Below are 19,687 nucleotides of genomic sequence, written 5' to 3'. Positions count from 1 at the left end.
TCTTTAAAAAGAATGTTGTGATGTTTCGATATGACTTATTAAATTATGTTTAAAGACAAAAGTTGTTATTGGGGAAAGATTTGAATAATTATGTAATATATGTTTGAAGTCTTATATTTCGTGAAAAGTTTTAATTAACTCTGATATTTAGAACTGTGTTTATGAGTAAATCGAACGCCAACATAGGGCACCGTGACCGGGGCCTTACATATATATACACATATATTTTCTTTCAAAGGTTTAAAACACTAAATCATGAACCAAACCTTTTAAAGTCTTCCATTTCGTTTATTTTCTAGAATCCTAAATTGAACCTAGAAATATTTTCTAGGACCGCTCGTCGAACCGAACTCGCCTGGTTCTGCTCGCTTAAACATTAATTTCATCTTTCGTTAGCTACCTTTATCAAGTGAGTTTCTCGCACCCCCTTTTAACGCTTTTACATTTTGGGGGTAACATATATATCATGTCAAGTCAATTGTTTACTTATTCATTTACAAAACTACAATTCATATCATAAACTAGTGTGTTTACTTGATTACTTGCTTAAAACTTACTTGCACGTGGTATCAAAGTATGATCATACGCCCTTTTGCACTCAGAACCATTTTGTTTCGAATGGAAAAGGGACCCCCGATCTGAGTACGTTGATTGGTACTAACTGGAAAGGACCCTTACTTGCGCTATTATTTCACAAGTTTCATGAATTGTATGGTTTTACGTACTCATATCAAAACTTGTGTGAACTCACAACTATTCATTTAGTTGACTTTATTTTATATATATGTTACATGTACCATTATTAGAGGATGATACTTGTAGAAGATGACATAAAAGAAAGTAGCATACGCATTTTAAAGTTCATCATTTCCTAATGTCATGCTACCACGAGAATGCCAATTTAAGTAGACAAGCAGTTTGGTATAGTAGAACGATTAGGATTGACTTCGATTTCTCAAATACAAATCCTAACAACTTCGAGTGGTTGTAGTTAACTCACACAACCTCCCCTTGGTTGATTTTATTAGGTTATAATTACACATTCCATTAACATATGATTTCTTTAACTAGCATGATAACTAAATAATCGTGTTAACAATGTTATTTTAGATTTATCAAAACTAGAGAAATAGATCATAACCTATATCTCATCATTTCTAAGTACACAATAAGGATCCCTGTTTTATCTTGAATAAGTTATCAAAGTATTCTTTTTACCATTTCTAGTTTCCAAGATTATGGGTTAACATGAATGATTATTAATCATCAACTTTGATGTATTGAGTTAAAGTGATAAAACATTTCTTCATCAAAGGATAATTGCAAAAAAACCATGTACTATACCAAACTAAACCACATGTTTCACATAATCATCAAGTAAAAAGCTTCTTTATAGATTATAGATGGTGAATGGAGTTTAGCTCTTAATGAGCATTGTTATAAACATTAAAAGGGATGATGATAACAAACACATGATTAAACTATAACAATCTAACCAAATATGGATGAATCTTCCTCTTTAATGATAATGATGATGATGGATGATAATGATAATGGTAATGATGGATGATGATGGTAACCTCCAAGCCTTCAAACTCCTCACAAGATCTTCAATATGAGTGTAATGTGGGTGTTTTTATAAGAGAAACCCGTTTAGAGATTTTCTTCAAGCACACAAATGAGTGCAACATGAGCTTCTATTTATAGGTAGTCTGGAGTGAGAGGCACGACCCCGTGCTCCATGAGGCACGGCCCCGTGTCCACGTGTCCAGTCGCATTAAATGCTGTCAGATCGTACATGATGACTCACCACGGGGGCGTGCTTCTTGAGGCACCACCCCGTGCTTTTTAATGACATGTTCTAATTATTTTTTTCTTACCTGAAAGTTGGCCACGACCCCCTGGTTGATTGAGCACGGCCCCGTGCTTTTGTGTCGAGTATTTGTCTTTTCTTGTGTTTAGAAGCATGGTGGCGTGGTTTTTGGAGCATGGGGGCGTGGTTGAGGTTTTATTTGGGTTTTCTTTTGTTTTTCTTTGTCTTTTCACTTGTTTCTTTGTTTAAGGCTTGGGTTTACCTGAAATTGCATTTTAATGTGATAAGTAGCCTTCTGAGCTATATTATATGATAAAAGTTGCAGTTTTTAGAGATTATTTGATGCGAAAAAGATGTATAATTTTATGTACATCAAAGATTCCCACACTTGAACCTTGCTTGTCCTCAAGCAATCTACTTATAAAATATTCTCTAAAAATAGCAAGTTAGGACCATAACTTAATCATCCCCAAAAGAGTTCCAAGAAAATGGGAACAAAATAACCAACCTTTGAACATAGGAATATATGTAGTGATATAAAAGACGATTTGTTTTTATGAGTTTCTGTTTATGCAAAACGTCACGTTCTCACAATGTTCACTCACACTCGGTTTTATATCTGATCATACTTGTGATGTATGTATGTGAACACTCTTAGTCAAGATGTTACCTGTGATAAATAAGCTTGTTACAGGTTCAAATCTCCACCTTTGTGAAGGGTTGCATAGATTAGAAGGTAACATGGGTTGGTTTTGTTTGAGTAGGGTTTTGGTATTTGGTGGTGGTTCAAGGGTTTAGGTTGACGAAGATGGGTATGGTAAATACAGCTTCTGTTGACTGTCGGGAATCTTAAGATGTCTTCTAATGTTAGCTTCTTTTCTCCCGGAATTTTTTTTAGAACAAACCTAGTGACTCTTTTAAGGTCAGATCGTCAAGACCAGTTTTGTCGAGGATGTGGATCAGTTCTTCCCCAATCCTGTTATGAACATAACTCCCAACTCTAATGGATCGTTCGACTTTTAGTCTAATAGCCCCCACCCTCATTAGTTCGGTATATTCATGTTGAGACTGAGTTTGACTTTTTCTACATCTTTCTTCGTGGGACCAGTTTTCGCATCCTAAGCATCGTTCGTATCTTTTTGCTCTTCTTTTCATTGCACTTTTGGAAACTCCACAAAATGGTGGCCTTTGTTCATCTTGGTGCCACTTTTTCGTCACCTCATTGCTAAAGAGAAAAATTCTCTCCCTAAGTTTTGGAGGCAACCTAGATTGTGTGAAATGTATGCAGCAAAGGAAATTGAAATAGAAAGAATGCATTTCCAGTTCTTTAGGGTCTGCCGGTAAAAGACCAGTGTTGTATTTTACCGGTGAGAGGGTAAGGTTTTGTAAGGTTTTTGGGTTTTTGTAATTTGGGGAATGGTTTAAAGGGGATTGTGACAACATTACCTTCTTCCTTATACAACGCTTCGTGCGGTTTTGAAATAAATGTTTGCAACAAGTTCTAAATCACATGAAACATTTGACTCACTCAAAGCTTCAAAAAAAATATATTTATATGGCATGAGGTTTATCTCACAATAACGGAGGAATTGAGTATAAACGCCATATTTTGCATTAATTTATTCTCAATATTACAAAACTTCTTTTTACTTTTTCACTTTTTGGTTATAATAGATTTGTAGTTGGTTATTTGCAAAAAAATTTCTTGGATTTTCTTTTCTGGTTTTGTTATAAAAATGGTCTTTGTTTGCTACCAAAATTTTGTTTCTAGAGAATCTTATAATTAGTTGAGCAAGCAGTTGGTCAAGTAATTCTCCTCCCCACACTCGAATCTCACATTGTCCTCAATGTGAAAAGATTTATAAAACGATTAAGATTCAAAAGAAGTATGGTGGGTAAAACGAAAGAAACTTCCCAATGAGTTAACGAAATTTTGACAGAGCGTCCCCTATTTTTCGTCCATTTTCCTGTTTTGTACCTAGATAATGTAAAACTGCAAACAACCAAGCATAATACTACTGAAATTGGGTGTGGAATCATCCATACCCTGCACACACGGGCTAATTAAGTACCTAATAAAGTGTCTTGACACCCACGACCATAATAAGTATACAAATAAACAAACAACCAAATGATAAAATGTAAATTATTTAAAACAAACACGATAATAATATCATAAAAGTACTACCGCCCTGACCCAAACCCATACCATACATACCAGTGCCTCTTCTCGTTAGTTACCCGTGTCCGGGTCGAACGGTTCCCAGTGCCTGTCCATGCGCTAACCTAGTCGGTCAATCTCTCGCCTCGTCTTTGCGTATTCTGCTGTTCGCTGTGCGTTGGAAGCAACAATTTGTCCTGTTAACTTGTCAATAAAGGCGGTAGTGTGAGTCTAGAACTGGTCAATGAGCCCGTATAGGCCCTCAAAGGAGTACTGGCTGTGATACGAGGGGCCGACTCCTGATGATGACGGGCTGCCCTGCTGAGAGTAAGTGCGGCGGTGGGTCTGTGGATGTGGTGATCCTCCTATCATCTCGGAATCATCCTGGATCATCATATCGGCCGGGTCCTCGGGATCCCAAATCTGGTTCAGGGCATCCTGAAATCTCCACACATCCGGGTTTCTGCCGATCAATTGAACCATTTGCATACTGATACAGTAATTGAGGTTAAGAGCAATCGGGTTTGGGCTTCAATTTCCTTCGGTGTCTGCACAGTAAGCTTTGTAAAGCTTATAGATCCATGGCCCACCAAAGATAGGTGTATTTCGGCTCTTTTCATTTGCATTGGTTTTGAACAACTGACTGAACAGGTAGGTGATGTTGCAGGGCATGTCATTCTTTATGCAATATAGTGCCCATAAATCTCTCAAGTTCACGACCCCCTCACTCTGATCGCATGCGGTAACCATGTGCCTCATCAGTTGGTGAATGTATCTCATCAGTGGGTCGCATAGAGCGGTGCTCTTTGTGTTGCTGGCACGGTAGGCTTCATCTCCGTAACTCAGTTATTGCCATGCCTGTATTCTAGTGTCACCTGCTTCTGCTTCATCATTACTATCTTCATCTCCAAATGTAGTCATAGCTTCGTACCAGATTGGTCTGTCAGGCTTGTCACTTGTGTAAATACCCAAATCGATCTCGAGTTGGGTGACCGATGTCGTGTACCACTCTCCCCCACACCTAAACTCAACGGCATCCTCATCCCACATAGACATATTCCTCGTCTTGAAAGAGAACGAGGCTAAAAACTCCTTGGTCAGTTTGTTCACCGCTTTACCCTTTTGATTCAGAACACGTTCCCATGGTCCTTTCACAAGACTCTTGTACCTCCTCCATTTATTTACTTGCTTTAACGTGTTTTTGCAGGCATAAAAATTTGGTTCTGGACGACGATCATTAAGGTAACCTATTCGGGTTCTGGCCCGTTCATCTCTATATGTGTCTTCATGGAAGATCAAGAAGGCGTGTTAATCCTCTCCGTACTCAGCCATCTGCAATTCATACTTGGATTAGTTTAATTTAAAATTATTGCTGAAAACCTGGAACAGACGCAAGAACCATGGTGTCGTGCTTCTTGAAGCACAGCCCCATGCTTAGCAAAAGTACGGTACCGTGCTTTTGGAAGTACGACCCCATGCTGCTGGTTCTAGGCATTTTGACCAATGTCTGATTTTGATTGTCGTTGACCTATAATCGACCACGGGTCGTGTTTTTCAAAGCACAGCCCGTGTTTTTAATCCAAATTCTACAATATTCAAGACTCGAACTTGCGATTCCAACCGGTTTTAACATCACCCGGGTTCTATTTGTAATATAGATCATCCAAGATCCAAACCCGAATGGTTTTAATTAACAAAACATAAGTGCAAATCTATCTAACAAGTCACTATCTTAGATTCAAACAATCTACCCATCTAATTTCCAGGTTTAGACCCGATTTTATCAATTGGTGAGATTTTGGGTTTAATTTAAACCTAGAATAATGAATTTGAACAATAGATTTATTAAATTAACATACCTTTGGTTGGAAATCGAAGATTTAAGGCAAAGATTTGAGAAATTGGAGAAAAGGCGTCGGTTCTCGATCTTGGAACGAAGTAGTTTTAGGGCTAAGTGATTGGAAAATGTTATTTTAATTGGAAAAATACGTAATTGCACTGTTGACTTGGGCACGGCTCCGTGCTTTTGGAAGCACGGTACCGTGCTACAGGTAGCAGTCATGTATTTCTTTGTTTTATGTTTATTTAACGTTCTGGTATGATTTTAATTGATTTTCTTTGGAGATTATTGTTAAGATAGAAAGTCCTAATCTTCATTAAACATAAAACAAGATTAAAACATCATAGAAGGAAAAACAACAATCCCAAACATTAAAAACATGAAACTAGCAAGAGTAAATCCTAGCAAGACAAAGTCTGAACTTCTAACGACCACCATTCCCGAACAAGTCCTGAATGTGTGGTGGGGCTCGTTTGGCTTCCAAGAGCTCGAAGAGCTTCTTGTCAAGCTTTTCGATTTCTCGGTTAAGATAATTGAGCTTAAAGTCCACATCTTTGTTGTGGCTATCCACGATGTGGAAATTCTCGAATTGCAGTAGTTCAACTTTGTTGGTCAGCTCGATTAGGCGAGCTTCCGTTTGGATGTTACTCTCGACTTGGTCTCTTACGATGCATTGGAGCTTGATGATTTCTTCCTCAAGTTGTGAGGAAGAATCAACATTCTTGCTCTTTCTCACTGGCCTCCGTTCTACCCTTTTGTTTTCCATTTTAGTAAATTTTGTTTGGTATGAATGAAATAGTGAGTTTTTGCATGCATTATATAGAGTCTGGAACGTCGAGCACGGCCCCATGCTGCTAGGGGAATAAATATTTCTGATTCAGAGAATTGTACGGAGTCAGCGCGTATCATGCTGAAGATTCTAGGGTGACCACGACCCCGTGCTTTATGAAGCACGACCCCATGCTTTTTGTCACAGAAATATTTCTTTGATATTTCAACAAAACGCAAAAGCCAGAATTCTTGGAATGATGTTTATCAGTTTGATTAACTTAAAATTTCTTTTTCATTAAATTAAAAGTCCTAGAAACATTCACGGGTGTTGGTGCATGATGCCAGTAGTTCATTTATCTCGTGTCTATTGTGTCTGTAATCGTTACATTGTTTCTTATGTTTTGATGAACGTGTTAAATCTGTTATTGGGTTTAGCAAACTTGTGGCTTGGCGAAGTTAGGGACAACTTCGCCTAGGGTGTTAGGCGAAGTTGTCTTAGTATTTAACCTAACTTGCGCCGTTTTGTTTAGTAACTTTTTGGCAGATTTGGTTTGTAAGCTGTCGTGATACATGTTTGGTGTTTTGGTTCTTTACATCGTTATAACAAGTAATTATTTGTCTTTACGTGTTTCTTGCTATTAACCTATCTCTCGTGTAAACACTCGTATCGTATACGTAGGGGATTCCGCACCCTCGTGTTATGAGATACTCCTGTGTAGATCCAGCTGGGAACCTACAATTGGTATCATAGAATTTGCTCGTGATTGTGTGGTTCGGGATTATCACACGAATGTTAAAACTACTCCGCTAGACTTTTCGTGGAATCGTTTCACGTAAAACATCGTTCGTTCATTCCATCCCTACACCACTCTACCCTCGTCGCACTCCATGTTATCGTTTAAATCATTTGGAACCAGAAAACAGTGCTCAAAATCAGATTTCACTTCCAGCGAAATTGCCGTCAATCGTCTTTAGGGTTTCAGCGAAGTTATAAGAGGCGAAGTTGTATTTTGGCGAAGATATAACATCAGGCGAAGTTGTCCTATAGCGAAGTTAATCAGTGAACTGAAGACCCAGCGAACTTAACTTATTCATATAACTTCGCCATAAGCGAAGTTACTGTGTTTGTCGAAGTTATCTTAACTTCGCTATCTACTGTTCACAGAATCCTTTTTGAATTAGTTTTAGATCTCATTTTGGTTAAGTATGACTTCTATAAACATCACTAAACTGGTAAAGATGGAAGTTTTAGCTAGCTCAGCAACTAAAGCTCCGAAGTTACTTAAAGGAACTGATTTTGTTGCGTGGAAAGACAGATTTGAGCAGTATGTGAAATATCAAGATGCAAAGATGTGGGTCTTTATTCAGGATGGATATATCCCACCAACTACTGAGTTCGAATGCCGTGAGCACCTAAAGAAGTATAATAAGATGGAGGATGATGTGAAGAAAATGTATAAGGCTGAGAGTAAAGCACTAGCTGCAATAACCATGGCACTACCTCAAGAGATTCTACACACTTTCGGAAAGTACAAGTCTGCTAGAGAATTGTGGGAAGCATTAGAGAACCGCTATGAGGGTAATGTCGGGATTCGTAACTCCAAGACAAAGTTGCTGAAAACTCAATTCTTAGTATTCAAGTATTTTAAAATGAATCTCTTGATGACATCATCACACGATACTATCACTTAATGACTGAGTTGAATAACTACTCCATAGAATACACGGAGAGTGAGATTGTGGAAAAACTTCTTGATGCTCTTCCACTAAAATGGGAGATGTACATAGTCCTGATGAGAGAAGATAAAGAATTTGATAGATTTGATTTAGAGAAGGTGGTTAACAAGCTACGTAATTATGAGCTTAATATGTTACGAAAAGAGACGCCTATTGATCAGGTTCAGGATCCGGGACTGTATGGTGCAAAAGGCTCTCCAAACTCAAGTTCTAAAACAGAATCGACCGCCTATTATTCAGGCGGGGAACCAAATTCTACTCAAGATGGTCATGTGATGATGAATATGGATGGAGACGTATGCTTTGTAGCAGGTGGAAATAGTTCTTCAAATCCTCAATCCTTAGTCGGTAATTCTTCCACTAGCTCTTCAATTCTGAAAAAGACAAACATATAGCTGATTATCAAGTGAAAGTGGTGGAACTAAACAGAAAACTTGAACAATTTAGGAATTCGTCCATGATGTTAAATCATATCCTAAGTGTTCAACGTTCCGCTAATGATAAAGGAGGAATTGGATACACGGAAGTTACACCACCTTTTAACAATAATTACACCTATAATCCTTGTAATCAGCCATCTACTTTTGTTAAGCCTGATCAGACAGTAACGGGTAGTGTCAGCTCCAATAGTGTACCCGTTAAAGTTCAATCAAGCGGCACCGTCGCTGATTTAATTACTCATGAAAAGCTTGATAAAGATATTACCGAATCGATTCAGTCTAATTCTTCAGTCAAGAATCAAGATTCCAAGCATAAGGAGTCCGTGAACATTCGTGAAGTGGATGATGAAGATTTATTACTCAGACGGGGGGAGAATGATTTTTTGTGAAAAGAAATCTTCTTTAAACCCATTCGTCCCCCCTTATGTGAAACAAACTGTCAATGAAGCAACTTCATCTTCTGCCGCAACTTCCGAAAAGAATGTTCGGAAAGACACAGATTGTCCGAACAAAACTGATAGTCCGAACAGGAGTTGTTTTAGATGTAACAAGATAGGACACTTTATCAACAACTGTCCGCTTAAAAGGAGGAAAAATATGAGGCCAACCAAAACTGAGAATGAAACATATTTTAAAACTGGTGTTGGTAATAATTCTAAAGCATCCAACTTTAATCGTTGGACAAATTCAAGATTTCAAAGAAACCAACCTCGTTTTTTCCCAGTAAATCACAGAACGAGTATTTTCGAATCCATTAATGCTAGAAATTCAAGGATGTTTGGATGGCCTCATAATTAGTTCTCTAGAAATCTTCCATTTAGATCAAATAAAAACTTCCCTCAAAGGAACTTTAGGCAACCAAGGAGTTGGATGCCGTTTAATAGGTTTGACCAACCCATGACCAGAAGGTCCTGGGTCCCCCGCTTTTAATTCGTCTTTTTAACTATGCAGGAACAACCGAACAGGGATGTGAACAACATATGGGTTGTTGACAGTGGCTGTTCCTGGCACATGACAGGTAACAAGAAATTGTTGCGTGATTGGAAAGCTGTACAGGGAGGAATGGTTAGTTTTGCAGGAGAAAATGGAGGAAAAATTACTGGAATTGGAACTATCACTAATGGGAGAATCAAGTTGGAAAAGGTTAATTTCGTGGAAGAGTTAAAGACAATCTTCTGAGTGTCTCTCAGATCTGTGACAAAGAATACACTACGCACTTTACAAAGAATGAGGCACTCATGCTTTATCCTGGTTTCAAGATTCCCGAAACCTGGATTGTGATGAAAGCTCCAAGAGAAAAGAATACATATGTGATGGACATGAGGTCAACCGAGATGGCAATGGAAGAATCATGTCTCTTGTCAAAAGCAACAGAATCTGAGTCGGAATTGTGGCACCGTAGGATGGGTCATATCCATCTACGAAAGATGAACTACATTGTCAAGAATGGGCTGGTATTTGGGGTTCCTTTAAAAAATTTCAAATTTGAAGATCAATGTCTGTCGTGCAAGAAAGGAAAGCAGCACAAGAAACCACATCACTCCAAACTGGTTAACTCAATAGTCACTCCCTTGGATTTGATTCACATGGATCTGTTTGGTCCCATAAATGTTAAAAGCCTGGGTGGAACGTCATATTGCTTGGTAGTGACTGATGATTACTCAGGTTACTCATGGGTTTACTTTCTGAAAGCTAAAGATGAAACAGTGCAGTTGGTAATTAACTTGATTAACAAAGAGGAAAATATTGTTGGGGGGAAAGGTCAAGTTCATTAGAAGTGATAACGGCACAAAGTTCAAGAACTATAAAATGGAGATGTTTTGTCTGAAGAAAGGGATTGAGCATCAGTTTAGCGCACCATATACTCTGCAACATAATGGAGTAGCTGAAAGGAAGAATAGAACTTTAATCGAAGGCGCTAGGACTATGCTGGCAGATGCTAATCTTCTCGTGGTGTTCTGGGCTGAGGCTGTTGCCACGGCCTGCTATATCCTTAATCGTGTTTTAACTGTTAAAAGATTAAATAATACTTGTTATGAATTAATGCATGGTAGAAAGCCAAATCTGAAAGGTCTTGAACCGTTTGGGTCTCCATGTTCGATCTTAAAGACTAACTCAAAATTTGGTGGAAAGCTGACGAATGTATTCTTGTTGGCTACGTAGTTGGGTCACCAAACAGAAGAGACTTTAATCTTTCGAACAACAAGGTTGAGGTGGTCTGTAACACAGATATTACAAGTTACAAATCACCAAAGCCTAGCATGGGACCAGCAGAGGCTTTCGATTATGATAAATTATTTAAATCTTTTAATTTACATTCTCTCGAGTTTGCAGATACAGAAGAAAGGATGGCCACTCAGATGCTACTCGATGAAGAAGAGGCCATCATGCATCGTCCACAGTGTAATGAAAAACAAACTACCGTGTCAAGTGCTGTTGAAACTCCTGCTGTCTCAAGTGGTGATGACTTCTTCAATCCGTTTCACACTCAACACAATTCAGATGAAGTCTCTTCAAATCTCGGAGAAGACTTAGAGGTTCTTCCTATCCAAATCACCAGAATCCATAAGAATAATCCCTTGGAGAATGTGATCGGTAATCCTTCCGATGGATTAAGAACCAGAAGGAGTTTGGAAGAAAATACATGTGTGTATGCAAGCATGAAGGACACTGGTATTATGAACGAATGCTTGTATGCGTGCTTATTAGTCAGATTAAACCAAAGAACTATCAGATGGCATTGAATGATAGCTCGTGGGTAGAAGCCATGCACGAAGAATTGGCTCAGTTTGACAAGATGGAGGTATGGCAGTTGGTTGAAAAGCCACAAGATGTAAATGCAATCGGTACGAAGTGGGTATTCAAGTGCTAGAAAGATGAGAAAGGAGTAATTGTCCGTAACAAGGCAAGATTAGTAGTCAAAGGTTTTAACCAACAAGAAGGGATCGAGTACAATGAAGCATTTGCTCCTGTAGCAAGACTGGAGGCAATTCGACTTTTCTTGGCCTTTGCTGCACACAAAGATATGAAAGTGTTTCAGCTTGATGTCAAGAGTGCCTTTCTAAATGGCAAGGTCGATGAAGTGGTTTATGTCGAGCAACCTCCGGGCTTTCCTGAGCCTGACTTTCCAGACCATGTGTACAAGCTCAACAAAGCATTATATGGCCTACATCAGGCTCCACGAGCTTGGTACGCAACTTTATCTGATTATTTGCTGGTAAATGGGTTTGTGAGAGGAAAGATCGACAATACTTTGTTTGTAAAGTGTAATGTGAAAGATATTCTTCTAGTTCAGGTCTACGTGGACGATATCATCTTCGGAGCATCAAAGATTTCTATGTGTCAGGAGTTTGAAGCGGTCATGAAGAAAAGGTTTGAAATGAGCGCCATGGGTGAATTAACTTTCTTTTTGGGTTTACAGGTAGATCAGAAGAAGGATGGCATGTTCATTCATCAAACTAAATATGTTCACGATGTGCTTAAACGTTTTAAGATGGAAGAAAGCACCCCGTTTGACACTCCAATCTGTGTCAACCACAAACTAGGTGATGACTTCGAAAGTAATGAAGATGTGGATCCCACTCATTATCGAGCTATTATAGGTTCTTTGATGCATTTAACGGCTTCCAGACCTGACATTATGTTTGCAGTTTGTCTTTGTGCTCGTTTTCAGGCTAACCCAAAGGAATCGCACATGAAGGGAGTAAAGAGGATTTTGCGGTATCTTAAAGGAAAGCCTAAGTTGGGTCTCTGGTATTCAAAATGAGGAGAACTGGATCTGGTAGCATGCACTGACTCTGACTATGGATGATGCAATCAGAACAGGAAGTCAACAACTGGTGGCTGTCAGTTTCTCGGAAGAAGATTGGTGTTTGGCAGTGCAAGAAGCAGACCTCTGTGGCCATATCCACCTGCGAGGCAAAATACATGGCAGCATCAAACTGTTGCTCCCAGGTTTTATGGATACAATAACAAATGCGAGATTATGGTTTGAATTTCACTCAAACTCCAATTTGCATTGATAACACTGCTGCTATCTCAGTAACTAACAATCCCGTTAAACATAGTAAAACAAAATATATTGACATTCGTCATCATTTCATACAGTATTGTGCTGAGAAGAAATTAATCTTTCTTGTAAAGGTTGATTCTCTGGATAACTTTGCCGATCTTTTTACAAAGGCTTTTGACCGATCCCGTTTTCAAAACCTTATTGAGCTTAATGAGATGATCAATCCCGAGTAACCGTATTCTTTTATGTCTTAAAAAAACATCTCTATCGCTGAGAATTATGTCGGTAGCCTAAGTTTGAAGGACATATTCTTGAATATGTTTGGTCCTTGCATCTACTTGTAGTCTCAAAGGATAGCCATTAACATAATAACTGAAGGAAACTGGGGCGGTTTATGATGAGTTTTTATTCCTTCGCTAAAAATTACGTCTGTTATACTTAGTCGGAGGGACACATATTCATATGTGGTTAGTCCTGCTAATCCACTGGATTTTTAGGATAGCCATTTACCTAAAGACTTTGAAATGATCGGGGCGTCTGAATATAAAATGATTTTTTTTTGTGAAATGATATATTTTTTCAGTCTATAGCTTCTCACGAAGCTTCAAAATTGGTGTTAAATTGAAAATTGATCCAACCTTTGGAAAGTGATAGATGAACTGATTTTGTGTTCTTAACGGGTGAAGTTATTAGGCTTAAAAGACTTTAGAACAGTCATTGTTTGGTACGATAGCTTTTCATAGTGCGTAAAAGTAGAAGTGATACAAATTAACTTACTCGATTTAGTATGGAGAGTCATTTTGAAATGTGCATGTTTCCACATATATCTCTCCGAATGATAGGCAGAAAAGTGATTACCCAGTCATACACAAGCCCGTGAGTGTCTTGATCCCCGCGAATATTGTGTTATCTTTCTGCGGTGATCCAGATTCGGGACTTGCAGGTGTTCGTTATGGTTCTATTTAAAAAAAATGATGAAAATTTTATTATGTCTTATTGCCTTTGAAATTAATCAAGTCCAACACAACATGGATGAGGCACCAACTGAGTCTTGTGAAAGCTAAGTGAAAGGATTGAAAAGCCGACTCAAATGTACATTGTTTGATCAGACACTACGGGTCGAAGTCAAGTCGGGGTGATCTGGGGAAAGCCAAATATGCCTTGAGAATAGATAGGAGGCATCACAATTCCTTAAGTGATGTCCATCTAAATTTTGAGTCTAATTGAACATAATCCGTATCACAGAAACAATGAAAACCATGCTAAGTTTTATACCGGCCTGTAACCTATTTCTCTATGACATAATAACGCTGAACATGAATCCTTGTGAAAGATCAGTATGATTCCTGTTCGGATATTTTCTTAAACATGCAGGGTATTCTGAAAGATTGAAATTTGATCCCGTCTTTTTATTATTTTGTTTTGTATTACTTTATATGGTTGTCTTAATTGTGTTTAAAATAAAACCTTCGATTACTCGTTTTGATCTTTTTCATTCAAAATTATCTAAGTCTAACTTCGCTAGTGGCGAAGTTGTACGAATCGGCAAAGTTATATCAACTTCGCCCCTGGGATTTTTCGAAAAGTATAAAAGGGGGAAAATGGTCAACAGTGGTCAAATCATATTCCTTTAAACCCTCGGCGAAGTTGTCACTCTGAATCGACCCTCTTATAACCTGCTTTTTGTCTGCTAATAAGGTTGGATGTCTTCTATCGTTTCATAATTTACTTGTTTCGTTTGTTAATCGGTTCCATAATGTCAGATTTTGATCGGTTTTCTTGAATAACCCTAAAAACAATTATATTCATTGGTTTTCGATTGTTTTGATGATATCTGGACCTCCGTAGCCTTAATCGAACACCCTCATACCTGTTTTCAGTCTCTGATTGTTAGTGTTTACAACTAAAACGGATCTGGTGTTCGGCTCTGTTTATGCAGCGAAGTTGACTGAAGGCGAAGTTGCCTTACAGCGAAGTTATCTTTAACTTCGCTTACTCAATAACTTTGCTGCTTTAAACGTTCTGGTCACAAATTCGCCGAAACACTAACTTCGCTACTTACATGCTAAGCGAAGTTACAAACTGATTAAACACATGTCTAACTTAGCTTATTTGTTTTGCAGATATGGCAGCTTTGGCAGGTGCTGGTGGCACTGGTGGTGACGAAGGAGATGGTGATAAGAGAGTTCTTTCCAGGTCACAACATGCATGCTACTTTGGATCCGGATGGATAGTCATGGAGCTGAGGATTTTAATGAGATCATCTCGTTTCTCATTCGTTCACGTATCTTTCATGTTATCACCACTACTCTGCCGATATCTCTACCAAATATTGAAGACTTTTGGAGAACAGTTGAATATGACTGTCGTGTTGAACCTCCAGTTATGCGTGCTACAATCAATAATCAAGTGGTGCAGTTCTCAGCTAATCAGATTAGAGAAGCTCTACAGTTCGGGGTTGAAACCACTCAGGATCCTACTGAGTATTCAACTACATTCAGAAACGGAGCTTTTCTTCGTATGGGGTACTCGGGTCCGTTGGAAGATTCACAACGAAGAAAGGGATTTCTTTTGGACCAGTGGCGTTACTTAATGCACGTGTTGATTGTGTGCATGTCTGGTCGCAAGGCTAGATCCGTTGGTATGGGTGCGACGATGAAGTCTGCGATGACGGCATTGACTTATAATAAACCGTATAGCTTTAGTCAAATGGTGTTCTATGAGATCGATAGTCAGAGGCGAGCTGTGGCATGGGAACCTTTCTTAATGTATCCCAGATTTTTACAAATGATTCTCAATCAAGTCGCCCCCAATCTGCCACAACATCGCCCTATCTCTTATGTGGAAAGTATAAACAAGAGAATTTTTGCGCAATGTAAGTCATCTAGTGCACAAAGCAAGCCTGAACTTCGTCCGAGGCACACTGCTTTATTTGGGTATCTTGTGAACCCTGCTTATGTTGCTCCACCAGATGATGGTTTTAATGATCCGGCTCCACCACAAGTCGATATTCCTCAACCACCTCCTGTGATTCAACCACCACAGGTGGTTCAAGAAGTTCCTATTGTTGACCCAGTTGCAGCTCCCGCCGAACAGGTTGATCTTGAGGTTGCCTTTGGAGGGCAAGGTTTCTTTGATATGGATACGGTCGATCCTGCTGAAGTTCAAGCCTTAATAGTTGATGCTTCTGGTATGCATGCTTCTATGGTTGACACATCTGTGGGTCCATCTATTGCCTCAGTGGAGGATTCTGAGGAAACTTTATCTGATTCTTCCACTGATGACACTGTTGAAGCACATAGAATTCTGGCTGCACAAGACAGGATCCAAGGAATACGAAAGAAAGATTCGGATGACAGTGAGTCAGATTATGAGGAGGAGTTGTACACCTTAGTCCAGAGATCTAAGAAGGCTAAAGCTGGTGAAAGCTCGAGTGTTGTTCACTTTTCCCCTCCACAGTTGTCTGGTATGTCTACACTGCCTCCATCTAGGGCCGTCCAAACCGCTCGTTGCTCGAACTCGCTCGCCGCTCGTTAGGAAATTGCTCGAAAAATGCTCGCTCGTTTTTACGATCGATTGAAAACGAGCCGCTCTGTTCGGTTCGGTTTGTAAACGAGCCAAGCAACGAGCAAAGGTCTGCTCGGTTCGGTCGGCTCGAATATTTTTAATTTATTTTATATATAATTAAATTAGAAGAAATATATAAATATATGGACAAAACACATAAATATAAGCTTACAATTATTTTTACCCCTTAAAAATTTTCAATTCCGTCAATTTTATAGTTTTATTTGTTCGATTCAAGTTTTAGAATACTAAAAGTTTGTTTACATAATCATTATATCTCACTTTAAACTTAGTTTTTGATAAAAGTTTACAATATATTACACGTTTGTTTAAAAACTACCAATTTATTTATAAAATATATTATTTACAACCTTCAAACTTGTTTCTTATTGAAAATTTTAATGTGAAAAAGAAATAAATAATGCTCGAAATCGCTCGATGTTCGATCGAAAATTGCTCGATTCGATTTTGGCTCGTTTCGGGTTTCGCTCAGTTTGAATTTAAGCCGTTCGGTTCGGTTCGGTTGTAAACGAGCAAGCCTTCGCTCGGTTCGGCTCGGCTCGTGAACAACCCTACCTCCATCTTCATCTGATGCATCGCTAGTGATATCTAGTGCTCCGTCGGTGGCTTTGTCAGCACCATCTATTGCAACCACTACGGTTAGGTGTCTACACCAGAGATTGTTTCTTTACCACCTCCTTCTGTTACTCCATCGGAGGTGGTTGCTATGTTTGTTGAGTCCACACTGGTATCTACTGCTGGGTTATCTGTCTCTGTTTCACCTACAGTTACTACACTGTCTACATCTGCTATTCCAGGAAAGCTTGGGAATTCCACCGCCTTATGCCCATGATACTTCTCACATGAATTTTGATTTTGATACTACCTTGTCGAATTCTGAGCGGATTGCAGCTCTTGAAAGGGTTGTTTCTAAGCAGTCAAGAATAAATCTCATTCAGACACAAGCTATTCAACGGCCAGTGGCTGAAAATCAAATTCAGTCATCTCTTCTTATTGAACATGGTAAACATTTTGATGCTTTAAAGCAGTTCTTAGCATCTCAGGGGGAGACTAGTTGCAAAGGTGATGAGTTGAGAACAAAGAGGAGACAGGATAAAGACGATGATCCCAATGCATCGAAAGATGCAGGTGGTGAGCTCCAAGAACTAAACAAACTCTTAGGGCTTCCACATCTCAGGGGGAGTCTACGGCTCCATCGGGTAGTGTAGGTGGTGAAACGGTTGTGGTAGATGATGAGGAAGATATGTGTGAAGATGTGCTGTCTTTTAGTGAGATTGAGAAAATTGGTGAACAGATTGAGATCGATAGTGGCTTAGAGGAAGGTGAGATACCTGATGATAGTGTTGAGCATGACATTCCTAGTGCTGGTCAAGAAAGTTTGAGTCAAGGTGATAATGTGTCGGGTGATTCTGAGTGGGAGGAACAGCCAAAGTGGAAAGAAGGATGTGCTCAGTGGTTTTTCAAAACAAAGAAGCCTGTGGTACCTGCGATGTTCAAGAAAAGTTATAATATCAAGGGATATGCTGAATCGAAGAAAGGTATTATTTGTTGGTTGTATGATGATCAGTTAAAGTTGTTTGTGATCAAGAGGAATGATGGGATTCGGTATTTTGCTAAGAGGTTGAGATCGTTCAATACGTTTCCTGAGTGTGAAGTGAAGGATTTGGCTAGCTTAAGGTTGATTAATAGAAGTGGTGATAACTTTGCTAGCTGGGTTGGTAGGATAGTGTGGAGTGAAGTGGTGAAGGAGAAAAAGTTTGAGTTGTTGAAGCCTTCAAAAGGGGAAGTTAGTTGAAGATACGGAACGGGGAATGCGGGCTGATGGCAAGCCCTGGATGGTGATGAAGTACAAACCGATTCGATGTTTGAAAGAGATTCCAATGAAGATCATGCCTCAAGATGTGTTGAAGGATCTTAAATGGTGGTATGTTGACTGCCAGACTGCCAAAGCTGTGATGGAAGATCAAGATGAACAAGAGATCTTAAGGGTGTATGATCATATGCACTTGGTTAACTTGTCTCAAGCTGATTTGCAGGTACTCAATGATAAGAAGATCTTTTATATCCCTGCTTGGAAAGACGAAGCGAAGAAATACCAAAGGGTGGGCTCAGTTTGTGTGAGACAGGGTGTTCATGATTGAAGATGGAAGATACGGCTTTTTGGATTACAAGACACGCCGAAGGTGTAAGAGAAATGAAGCTACTGCCAAGGGGGAGTCTGTTAGTGCATTATGCCAGCAGTTCATTTATCTCGTGTCTATGGTGTCTGTAATCGTTACATTGTTTCTTATGTTTTGATGAACGTGTTAGTTCTATTATTGGGTTTAGCGAACTTGTGGCTTGGCGATGTTAGGGACAACTTCGCCTAGGGTGTTAGGAGAAGTTGTCATAGTATTTAACCTAACTTGCATCGTTTTGTTTAGTAACTTTTTGGCAGATTTGGTTTGTAAGCTGTCGTGATACTTGTTTGGTGTTTTGGTTCTTTACATCGATATAACAAGTAATCATTTGTCTTTACGTGTTTCTTGCTATAAACTTATCTCTCGTGTAAACACTCGTATCGTATACATAAGGGATTTCTCACCCTCGTGTTACGAGATACTCCTGTGTAGATCCGGCTGGGAACCTACAACAGGATAAGCCCGGTTTTCCCAAAAACACAAATTTTGCTTGGGTTAAGCCAGAGGGTCCTAAAACACTGCGCCTATTGCACTTGTTTACACATGAAAACATAAAGATTAATGTCTCAAGATTTCACCGAAAGGTTCTCCTCCATCGAATGACCTGGGTGGAGGGAAGTATGTGAAACGAAGTACTTGAAACTGGAGCTGTTCGTTTATGTCTCGAAGCTCCATTTTTCATGTTCTCCACCGATTCAGTAAGTTGGACCAGACGCATCTCTGCTAAGAGGTTCATCTCGGTAAGTTCCTTGACGAGTTATGAAGTTTCATCAGAAGCTAGGTTTTGGAAACGTGTTGGGTTTCGTTCCTCGGTTGACGAGGGATGGGGATTGCTTCCTTCATCTCAGTAGGCATGTTGTAGCTTCAGGGGAGAGTGTTTTGGTTTGGGTTGGTGCAAGGAATGCATTGGAAAGAGGTGCCTTTTATAGCCAACCAGATATCAGACACGACCACGTGCTTTGTGACGCACGGCCCCGTGTTTTTGGTCTGAAAATTCTGTTACAAACCAGTCTTGATGAGATTTTGTAGCGAAGATTCCGGCCCGCGCTTTGTGACACGGGACCGTGATTCTAGGAGCACGCCCCCGTGTTTTTGAGACACTATTTTTTTTAGTAGAACATATATACAAGACCTAGTTAATCTAG

The sequence above is a fragment of the Bidens hawaiensis genome, unplaced genomic scaffold, assembly GCF_021521415.1.
Source record: "Bidens hawaiensis isolate Kalapana, Puna unplaced genomic scaffold, B.hawaiensis_p1.1 tig00014895_1, whole genome shotgun sequence".
In the NCBI taxonomy this organism is placed as follows: Eukaryota; Viridiplantae; Streptophyta; class Magnoliopsida; order Asterales; family Asteraceae; genus Bidens; species Bidens hawaiensis.
Note: the sequence above shows the minus strand (reverse complement) of the source record.